Source organism: Sarcophilus harrisii, chromosome 1, assembly GCF_902635505.1.
Source record: "Sarcophilus harrisii chromosome 1, mSarHar1.11, whole genome shotgun sequence".
NCBI classification, from domain to species: domain Eukaryota; kingdom Metazoa; phylum Chordata; class Mammalia; order Dasyuromorphia; family Dasyuridae; genus Sarcophilus; species Sarcophilus harrisii.
In genome coordinates, this window is record NC_045426.1 from 124,501,339 (window position 1) to 124,512,047 (window position 10,709).

Consider the following 10,709-nt stretch of genomic DNA (forward strand, 5'->3'; position numbering starts at 1 on the left):
ATCTTTTATAAGGTTCAGCTAAGTTAACGCTGGGCACTGAAAAGGCAAATCTTTTCATATCCTTCTTATCTACAGGGATAGAATAGAAATAATCCTTAATGTCTATAACCCAAAGAGGCCATTCTCTAAGCAATTGAGTAGGAGATGGAAGCCCAGGCTGAAGAGTTCCCATAGTTTCCATGTATTCATTTACCTTTCTTAAAATCAGTCAATATCCTCCATTTTCCAGATTTCTTTCTTACAACAAATACTGGGGAATTCCAAGGACTTAGAGAAGGTTGTAAGTGTCCTTGTCAAGTTGCTCCTGTTCTATATCTAATAAGGCCTGAATTTTATCACTAACAAAAGGCCACTGTTCTATCCACACTGGTGTATCAGTTTTCTATTGGATAGGAACAGGTGAAAGTGTTAGCAGGCCTTCAACAGCAGCCCTGCGTAAAAAAACGAAGTATTCATTTTTAATCCTAATTGTAAAATGTCTCTTCCCCACAGATTGATGGGGATTTTTTCAACTATAAAAGGAGTTAAAATTCCTGTTTCACCTTCAAATATCCATCTCAAAGGGGTAGCACTAACTTCTGCTATTGATCCCCCTACACCAGACACATAGGTGTCTGCCTTAATCTTTGGCCAGTTGGCACTGGGCCAGTTGGCACCTCTAATGACTGTACGATCTGCACCAGTGTCTACCAATTCTTCTAATAATATGCCATTTATATAGATAGTGAGCATAGGTCGGTCAGCTGTCACAGCTGCTGTCCAGTATATTCCTGGATTTTGTTGCTTGGTGTCAGAATCTGGGAAACTATCACCAGATTGCTTATTAGGAGTCTGTATCAGTAAACCTGATGCTACTACTTCTCCTGGTTCACAAGTCATACACTGTCTACCTGTATTAGTGACTGGGATATTTATTTACACATTCCCCAGTTTCCCACATCACTGTATTAATGGACACTGTTTTGTAAGTACACTCAGGAGGTGAAATGGTCAAGCCTAATGTGCCTGGAGGCAAGGGATCCATAGACTGGAGCGTAACAGATTTTACCTCTCCAGGGGGTATCTCAGTTGTCCCAGCTGCATACAACTCTGTTCTCCCCAATTGTAATCCCTTTCTCCCATCAGGTTGCTTCCTGGCTGATTGGTCATGTTTGGGTACTGAATTTCTAGGTACTCTCTGGGTGTAGCATCTGCGACCATCATGCCCCAAGTGTTTTTTGCCTGGGGCCCTGGAGCTGGGGCCCTCATCCCATTTCCCCGAATCAGTCTACATTCTGAGGCCCAATGGAAGCCTCTGTTGCATTTTGGACATGGGGTATTGGGTCTTGTTCTCCCACCCTGTTTTCTCACTCTGTCTCTATGCCAACATTGAGCTTTCAGATGCCCTACTTTACCACACTGAAAGCATTGATGAGTGTCTCTGGAAATCCCTTGCCAAAAGGGACCCTGTCTTCCCATGTTGGGATCTTGGGAAGTCTGGATCATAACCTGGCTATAAAAGGTATTTGTGCCCACTGTGGCAAGGAGCATCCTTGCATAGTCCTAGTATAATTCTTCTACAAACCTCATTAGCATTTTCTTTAGCAAGTTGCCTTATCATAATGTCTGTTACTGCATTTTCACCATTAGTTCATATGACAACTGACTGCAAATGTCCCACAAAATCAGCAAAGGGTTCATTTGGCTCTTGTGCTGTTTTTGTGAAGGCCTCACTCTTGTCGTTTTTATTATGGAGAGAAGCCCACGCTTTGATAGCAGCAGCAGCAATTTGCTCATATGTTGCTATAGAGTAATTAATATGTACTGTGATGTCTGCATAAGAGCCTACACCTGTTAGTTGGTCACAGGTGATTGGAGGATTAACTCCACTTTGACTATTTTGTTTGGCTTGTATCCTACAGAGCTCACTATATTCAGAAAGCCACAACAAGTTTTGTCCAGGTTCTAAACATGTCCTTGCTATAGATTTCTAGTCCCTAGGGGTTAAGACTTCATAAGCTAAATTCTGTAATAACATCTTAACATAAGCTGATGTAGTCCCATAAAGAGTGCAAGCCTTTTTCAGATCTTTGAGGATTTCTATATCAAAAGGAAGATATCTTCCACTTTCTTGACCTGAAGAGTTAAACTGTTGAATCACAGGATACATACCTATTTTCAGATCACCTAAATTCTGGCCTTCTTTCCTGGCTTTAACTACTGCCTTTTGCAATCTAGTCATAGCAGGGGGTGATTTTGGGGGGAGGAGGTGCTGGTGGTGTCACAACCCCTCCCACTACTCCTGCTCCCTCCATCCAGAAAGGTAAAGTTGATGGGGGCGTGTCAAGAAACAGTTCCAGTTTAGGCGGGGTTGAATCACCACGCCCTTCACCACACCCTTCATCCTCACTTAACTCCCCATGTCCTCCAGTGATATCGTTTTTTAATCCCTCCTTTGTCCTCCTCTTTTTCCTCACACTTCCTCATCTGGCTGTTCTTAGAATTTTTCTTTTTTCTATAACTTGCAGGTTTCTTTAAGGTCAATTATGTTGTATGTACAGGCCAATTATGTTGTATGTATAGAATGTTCCCTTGGAAATTGAACAAGAACCTTTATTATTGTAGAACATAATTGTTCTCCTACCAGCTTCCAATTATCTAGCCCTATCTCTTCTTCCTTTAAGAACCAAGGGGACATGTGTTCTAATGTATCCAAAAGTCTAGTGATCTGCAACCAAGTTACAATTAAGCCTTGTCCCTTGATCAACTTAAGCATGCTTTCTATAGCGACCCCTTGGGGCATGGGGCTGGGGCTGGGGGTTGGGGAGAATCTTTTCCCAATATCCGCCCTATTTCAGCCCTTAACAAAATAATTTGTCTATTAAAATACTCACCCTATTTCCTGGTCATCAGAGACTTCCTCAGTGAAATTAGGGTCCTTGGTCCACATGTTGGGCACCAAATGTGATGACTGTGTTAGTGCCTTGGATGCTTTAGAATTAGCCTGAGTCAGGATAAGCAAAAGTTCTTAGTCTTTATTCTTGGTCTTTAGAGGTAGGATTGAATTGGAAGGAAGCAGAATCTCCACGACCACCTTCTCCCTTGTCTACTGCCAAAGTGACTGGCTAGTCTTACTCCACCCCCCAGTCTTTCCTACAATTCTCCTTATACACCAGTCATTGAGTCAGCACAGGATAGTGGGAAGAGCCATTTTACAAGCTTATGCTAATAGAGTATTGTCCAATCGGTACTTAGCCTTAAGTGCTTGGCTGTCCTGACCTCAGTACATCAACTCAAGAGTTTCAAACCCATTACAGGGAGGGACTAAAAAGGGAGGGCTGTGAGAAGCAAGTGGTGCTCACAAGTTTAATACTGGGAAGGAGGGTATGGGGGAAGGAAAGGAGAAAAGCATAATCTGGGGATATTATGATGGCAGGAAATACAGAATTAGTAATTTTAACCATAAATGTGAATGGGGTAACCTCCCCCATAAAGAGGAAGAGGTTAGCAGACTAGATTAAAAGCCAGAATCCTACAATATGTTGTTTACAGGAAACACACTTGAAGCAGGGAGATGCATAGTGTAAAGATAAAAGGTTGGAGCAGAATCTACTATGCTTCAGGTGAAGTAAGAAAAGCAGGGATAGCCATCCTGATCTCAGATCAAGCAAATGCAAAAATTGATCTAATTAAAAGAGATAAGGAAGGGCATTATGTCTTGCTAAAGGGTAGCATAGATAATGAAGCAAGATCAATATTAAACATATATGTACCAAATGGTGTAGCATCTAAATTTTCAAAAGAGAAATTAAGAGAGCTGCAAGAAGAGATAGACAGCAAAACTATAATATGGGAGATCTCAACTTTGCCCTCTTAGAATTAGATAAATCAAACCACAAAATAAATAAGAAAGAAATCAGAGAGAATTCTTGGAAATTTTACATATAAAAGAGGGGTGTTGAGCTCTTGGCCTTTCTCACTATGGCCCTTCCCATTGAATTTAGTGTTGGGGGAACCTAACTCCAGAGAGACATCAGACTTTTTGTATCAATCTCCTGAAGCATCTGGAAAATCTCTTAGATTTGACCCATGTCTGGGATGTCCCCTAAAAGTGTTTAACAGAATAATTTTTTAAAGTAGTAGATATCAGATATGGAACATTCATTTATTTCTTCTACCATGAAGTGATAGCTAAAATGTAGAAAACATAAGCACACATTGATAAATATTTACTAGGACATGAAACAGTAACAAAGGACTCAAGTCCATAAATTGATACATGAACACATACTACAAACATAGAAACCATTAAAATGCAGACATACCTTCCTATTCATTTCTAGTATTCTTTTCTGTGAATATATAGATTCCTATGAGACTAATGGGACTGCTGAATAGACTCCATTTTTTCTTCACCTTTGCACAGTCCAAGCCACAACTCAAGATTTCTAATTTTTTGTCAATTTGATCTGCAAAACTGTTACCTTCTATAATAGTTATCTCCTCTGAGAAGGGGAACAGAATTATAGGAAGTAATATTAGGCATCTAACACCTAGGCCTCTCAATGATTTCAGACCTATCTAGCTTACAAGATAGCCACCAAAACTAGGAATCTCAGGACCCATGTACCTAGAGTCAAGGAAAGAAATACAGAATAGAAACAAGGATTTGAAATCCAATCTAAAACACACCTAGAATACTCACCTGTTTTACTGCTCTCTCGCTCTCTCTCTCCTGTTCCTCTCTCTCTCTCTCTCTCTCTCTCTCTCTCTCTCTCTCTCTCGGCTTCAAATATGAAATCCCCTCCCAAATATAAAGCCACACTTTTGAAAGACAATAAAAGAGAATGAATTTGACATTGTTTCTCCTTTCAAGACAATTGAATTGACAGCTTTTTTCTTTTTTATTATCTATTTATACCTCCTACTGTTCCCTCATTGAAACAATAATACTCCCCCAACACCCAATAACTAAACTCTCAAAACAAATAGGCACAGTTCATCATTTGACATTGACATTTAAAAAAAATGCATGTCTCATTCTAGATTTTTAGAAGCTGTCACCTCTCTAGTAGAAAGTGGACAACATGATTCATCTTCATTATCTGGATTCCTGGTTTAATTACATTAGTAAAGATTCTAAAGTCTTTTTAAATTGTTTTCCCCCCTACAATATTGTTACCATATAAATTCACCTCTTACTTCTCTTCATTTTACTCTATTATCAGTTCACAGAAATTTTCCTTCTTTTCCTCGAAACTCTTCATTTTTATGGCATTTCATTTATAAACCTAATTTGTTTATTTTCTAATAGGTGAGCATCCCCTTAGTTTCTATGGCTTTGCACATGCCATATCACCAAGATAGAGGCACCCATGTAGGATATGGCAAGGATCTGCTGTAGGAATAGACATGTTGAATTCCCTACCATGTAGGTGGGAGCAGTCCCTTTCCATTCCATAGAAATAGGTGATATCTTTAAAACTAACAAACTGGGAAAATAAGTAGATCCCATTAATTGGAGAGTGGCTAAATAAATAGTGGTATCTGAATGTAATGGAATGTTACTGTGCTGTAAAATATGTGTGATGAATATAGAGAAGCAAGGAAAAAACTTGCATGAACTTATACAATATGAAGCAAGAAAGCCAAGAAAACAATTTGCATAGTGACTAGAACAATGTAAATGGCAAGAACTATACATCAAAAAAATCAAAAATAAATATAATAAAATTATAGAGATCATTCAGGAAATCAAATGAAGAGATATGAGAGGACATTTCCAACCTGCTTCTTCATGGAGGCAGGAGGTCTACAGCTGTTATACATTGCACATCTTTTCAACTTATCAATCTTTTTTTTTAACTGTTGAATTGACTATGGAGGAGAAAATGCATCAACTCACAAATTGAATCAAAAAGAAACTTGAAATTGTTCTTTTAACTAAATGTCTAGATGACTCTCATTCTGAGGACGTCTGAGGAGATCTAGATTTCAAAAGATCCAGGTTAAAATCTAAGAAGGTGTAACTGTTGTAGTTATGATGTTGAAGGTTCTTGTAGGCAGAATTATCAAATACTTAAGCACTTTCAGTGTTTTCTGGTGGTTTTTTTGATTTAGCCTTCTTTTGTTTTTCCTTTTCACTGTTTCCCAATTTAATAGAGAGAAAAACTATTGAAGCAAATTCTCAAAACCCTCATATTTTTAGTTTTGTGGTCTTCAATGCCGCCCCCAGGCTCAGTCCCAGGACAGAGGAAAAGGCCATGGCAGTAAAGTTGGGGAGATTCTAAGTGAGGTTAACCCAGCCAAAGGATGTTTGGCTGGACTCCCCCAGAGTTAGATCAAGTTCACTTCTCCTTGCCTAGCATAACTGGCCATTCTGTATTAATCATTTATGTTGATTTTCCCCTTCCCTTTATTAAATATATATGTATATGTGTATATATACAGATATATGTATATAATATATCTGATCCAGTCATATGAGATTATGGAGAAGGATGGGAAAGGGATACATGGCATAACTGTAGTGAAATAAGAAACAAAAAATATCCCTAAAAACTTCAATTTTGCACTCTCTTTCCACTGGCATCCAGAGGATGAAGATCTTAATCACCCACAGCATGGGCAACATGCACTAAATTGAGTGTGTGTGTGTGTGGGGGGGGAACCATACATCTTTACTCCACTTTAAGTCTTGTAGCCCCAAGAATCAGGTTTAAAGTTTTGATCTGTCATGTTTTCATATTTTAAGTTTTTTCAGTTTTAAGTTCAGATGGTGATGACCATGTTCACAAGTATTTGATTCATGGCAACCTTGGAGTCAGGATTTCAAATAATATATTGCTCCCTGCCCAACCCAGAAATCAGTACTGGTAAGTAAGGCCAGAGGAACTTTGAACTTGAAATTTGGTGGAACTGTGCTCTATAGGAAATGAGTTAAACTGTCAGCCTAATCTCTCTCCTTCCCAGTGACTGAAATAGTGTAAGGGAGATTATATCCCCTAGTTATTAGAGTGGTGGTTGTATGTTTTTTCGTCATATTTTTGAAATAAAACCAGGCTTGGTCACTTATCATTTTACTTTGATCTAGATAAATGGTTTTATATTACTACTGTGGTAATGCTTCAAAGATTTACATAATTTCTTATGTATAGATGTTCTCTAATGAGGCAGATCACAACTCCTAAGTAGACCATATTCATAGTTGTTGTGACCAAAAAAAAAAAAGGACCACCCTCTGGTGAAAATCCTCTTTGAAATTAGCTAGGTTGAATCATAGACAATAGACACACAGTCTGTCAGTCACTGAACTCATTCTTGAAAGCTTTCTAGCCTGGCTGGACTGGCCAGAGTTTGTACACTACTGGTGTAACCAACAGTCTCACCAAAAGAATTCCACTTTATGGTCCAATTAAATCAGAGTCAGTCATTGTAGCAATTTGAATGAGACCAATTTCTGTTTGTCCTAGGAATTTAAAAAAATGAACTTAGTTTCTCCTAATCAATGCAAGTCCTACACTTGGTAGATGCAGTTGGTCTATGCAAATGAGTGATTTTCTAGTCTATTCATGGTCACATTAGGGAGAGCAAAAGGAGAAATCCCATCAATGAGCTAAAGTGTGTATATATGAGATTTATTAAAAGATATTAGGTATAGATGATCAATGTTTCAGGAAGATAAAAATAGAGGTAAGAGGGGTTCTTTGGTCCCCAGCTTTATATCATGAATAAGATGACTTCCCAGTTTTCCACTTTTGTACAAGAAATGTTTAATCTCTGATTTGTTTATCTTTCATCTCTGCTTCTTTGTCTACATTTTGGGATCTTTGAGTATTGGTGGAGAAGGCAAAGGAAGAAGAAAAGGAGTAGAGAAAGAATATGACTCACTATGAGTCAGACTTGAGTCCATTCTCCTCACAGAGTTTGAAAGCTGTTCTTCATGGCTTTGGTTGGACTTCTCAGGAACTTTTCCTCTACAAGTAATCATGAGCTCCTACAAAGAACAAATGAACCAAATTTTGTTGATGACCTGAGTTTCTGATTTAATTCTTAATTCATTTGGATTTCTAGATGCTAAAGCATAGGTACAACGAACAGCTTCACATTAGCTCAGGGCCTTTTGTTCAGGATTTCATATATTCAGATGTCTTTCATCTATGAAAGCAAGCATTTACTTTGGCCTAGAATAATCCTCAATATAAAAAAGGTCACCATGGTTAGATACAGATTGCAAGTGGAATTACAATAAGAATAGTTTTCACTACTATATTTGAAGGCTAAAGAAGCCGCTTTGTTATTGGGTAGAAAGTAGGACAAAGGTTTGTGGCTCTACCAGCCCTTAGTGTTGCTCCCTGAGGTGATTCACAAAGATAATTGGCAGGACTGGAATAGAAAGGAGTTGAAAAATATTTTCACACTCTAAGTCAAATAATGAATTGATTTCATAAAAGGGAAGGCAAGAGTGTATTAGAGCTACTTTGAAGCCACTCCTGGGTTTGTTAAATCTCAGGTTTTAGCTTTTAGAACTCAAAGTTTTGTTGATTGTTTAAGACTTAAGAAAATGAAGGAGAAAAATGTTAATAATGCAGATTTAAATTTAAAAGTGTATCTTGAACACATTTTCCTCCTCTATTCCCTGCCATCTGTTTGTTATATTAAACATTTACTTTCATATCCCTGAGCAAAAGTATTCAAAAGATAGATTTAATCAGAAACTAAGATTTTCTGCTGGTTAGTGGTGGCTTTGGGGTTTAAATATCAAAATTACAAAATAACCTCTGAGGCCACATGCTAAAAGAGCTGCCAGATCATTCCTTATCTCCACCTCTACTCCTCACTTTAAAGAATAGCAAAAGACAGAATAAACACAATTTATTGGGCTAAACATTAGGTGTGGACAGCTGAGAACCAGTAGACAGCAGTGACAAATATCATAACAATCTACCATAACAATCTATAACTTATTGACTATTGTACCAGCAGATGAGTGGAAGTAATTCAGCAGTATATCAAAGGAATCTGAGTTATCCTAGCTACATGTAACTAGTATTTACATACTTCTGTAAGGTTTACAGAGCACTTTATGTTATCTCATTTGAGGTAGATTCTATTATTATCTCCATTTTAAAGACAAAGAAACTGAGGTAGAGAGATGTCATGTAATTTGTACAAAGTCACAGAGCAGAAAGTATCTGAGCCAGGCTTTGAATTCAGATGTTCCTGACTCCAAGTTTTCTTTGCCATCTAACTGGCACCTGATTGACACCAAAGACAATACATTACTGGGGGCTCATGAATTATGGTTTTAAATGGAGGCTGACAGAAAATATGCCTTGAAACCAGAGTAGCTGTCTAGGGGCATATGGGCATTAGGCGAGTCCATAGACAAATCTAATAGTTTGGATTTTAAAACATTGCCAATATTTTATTTCACTTGAGCCTCAAAAATAGCTCTGTAAGGTAAATAATGAAAATGTTACTATTACTATTAAGGAAATAAGGTGTTTAAAGCACCATTGCTAGTAAGTGGTAGAGCTGGGATTGGAATTTAGAACTTCTGACTTCAGAGCTAATCTTCTTTTCTCTATGCCATTTTCCTCAGGTTGCATTGTTGCATTCTGAGTTGAATCTCCCTTTACTCCCAACTCTCCTAGACATAGGGACCCTAGAAGTATAATTCATTTCTCATTCAGACCCAAGCCCTGATTCATCTATAAGGGAATTACATGAATGAAAGCATCCCTGCTAATTCTTCAGGTATTCCCAAGACTTTTGACCAGATTTGAGGAAAGTGGTCTTCTAATTCTTTTCACACTGAGGTTGAAATAATAGAACAAAAAGTTTCTTCACACATATGTATATGTATATACACACATGCACACACACACACATATAGATATACACACATATATGTATATAAAGCTTTTTGATAGTGATTGCCTTATTTGTTATTTATAGGAACTCTGTGAAGTTATTTCAAAGGAAAAAACTGAAGTTCATTGGACATTAAGTCATAAAGTTGAGCGATAGAATCCTAGTTCTCATCACTCCAAGTGCAGTGTTCTATTTACTACATCAGGAGGATACAAGAGGAGCTTGGTTCTCAGAAGACTGATTAATGAAGTTTTACTGTACGGTTCTTATCACCATCACCATAGCTACAAGCTAGCACTAGAGAAAGTAGAATGGCCTGCATCTCTTTTCTATAAAGTGGAATTTTGACCTCATTCATAAAGTAGAAAATGTGGCAGGCAGCCTGACAAATGTTATCCTATGAAGCTCTTGGCTTCTATACCAAAATTTGACTCATTCAAGCAGGAATAGTTATAGCATTTAAAAATTCTTGGCATTATATACTGTGAAGTTAGCTTTCAGTGATATGACAATGATGTTTGCTTATTAAGTTGCAGAATGATGAAAGAATGTTTCTTCCTGCCCATTTTCTTTTTCCCTTCTTTCATTATATTGTTCCTTGCCTTGCTCTCTGCCTGTCTCCCCATCAAAACACTACTTATTCCTCAAGATGTCTATATCGATACACACATATATACATATAGGTATATGATATGTATACATAGATATATGTATATAAAAACACATTGATTCTGGCTGGGGCAAAGTTAAGAATAGTTTTGGGGAGAAGATGATATTTCTCTTGTGTTTATATATATATATATATATATATATATATATATATATATATGAAACTCATATAAAGCAGATACACT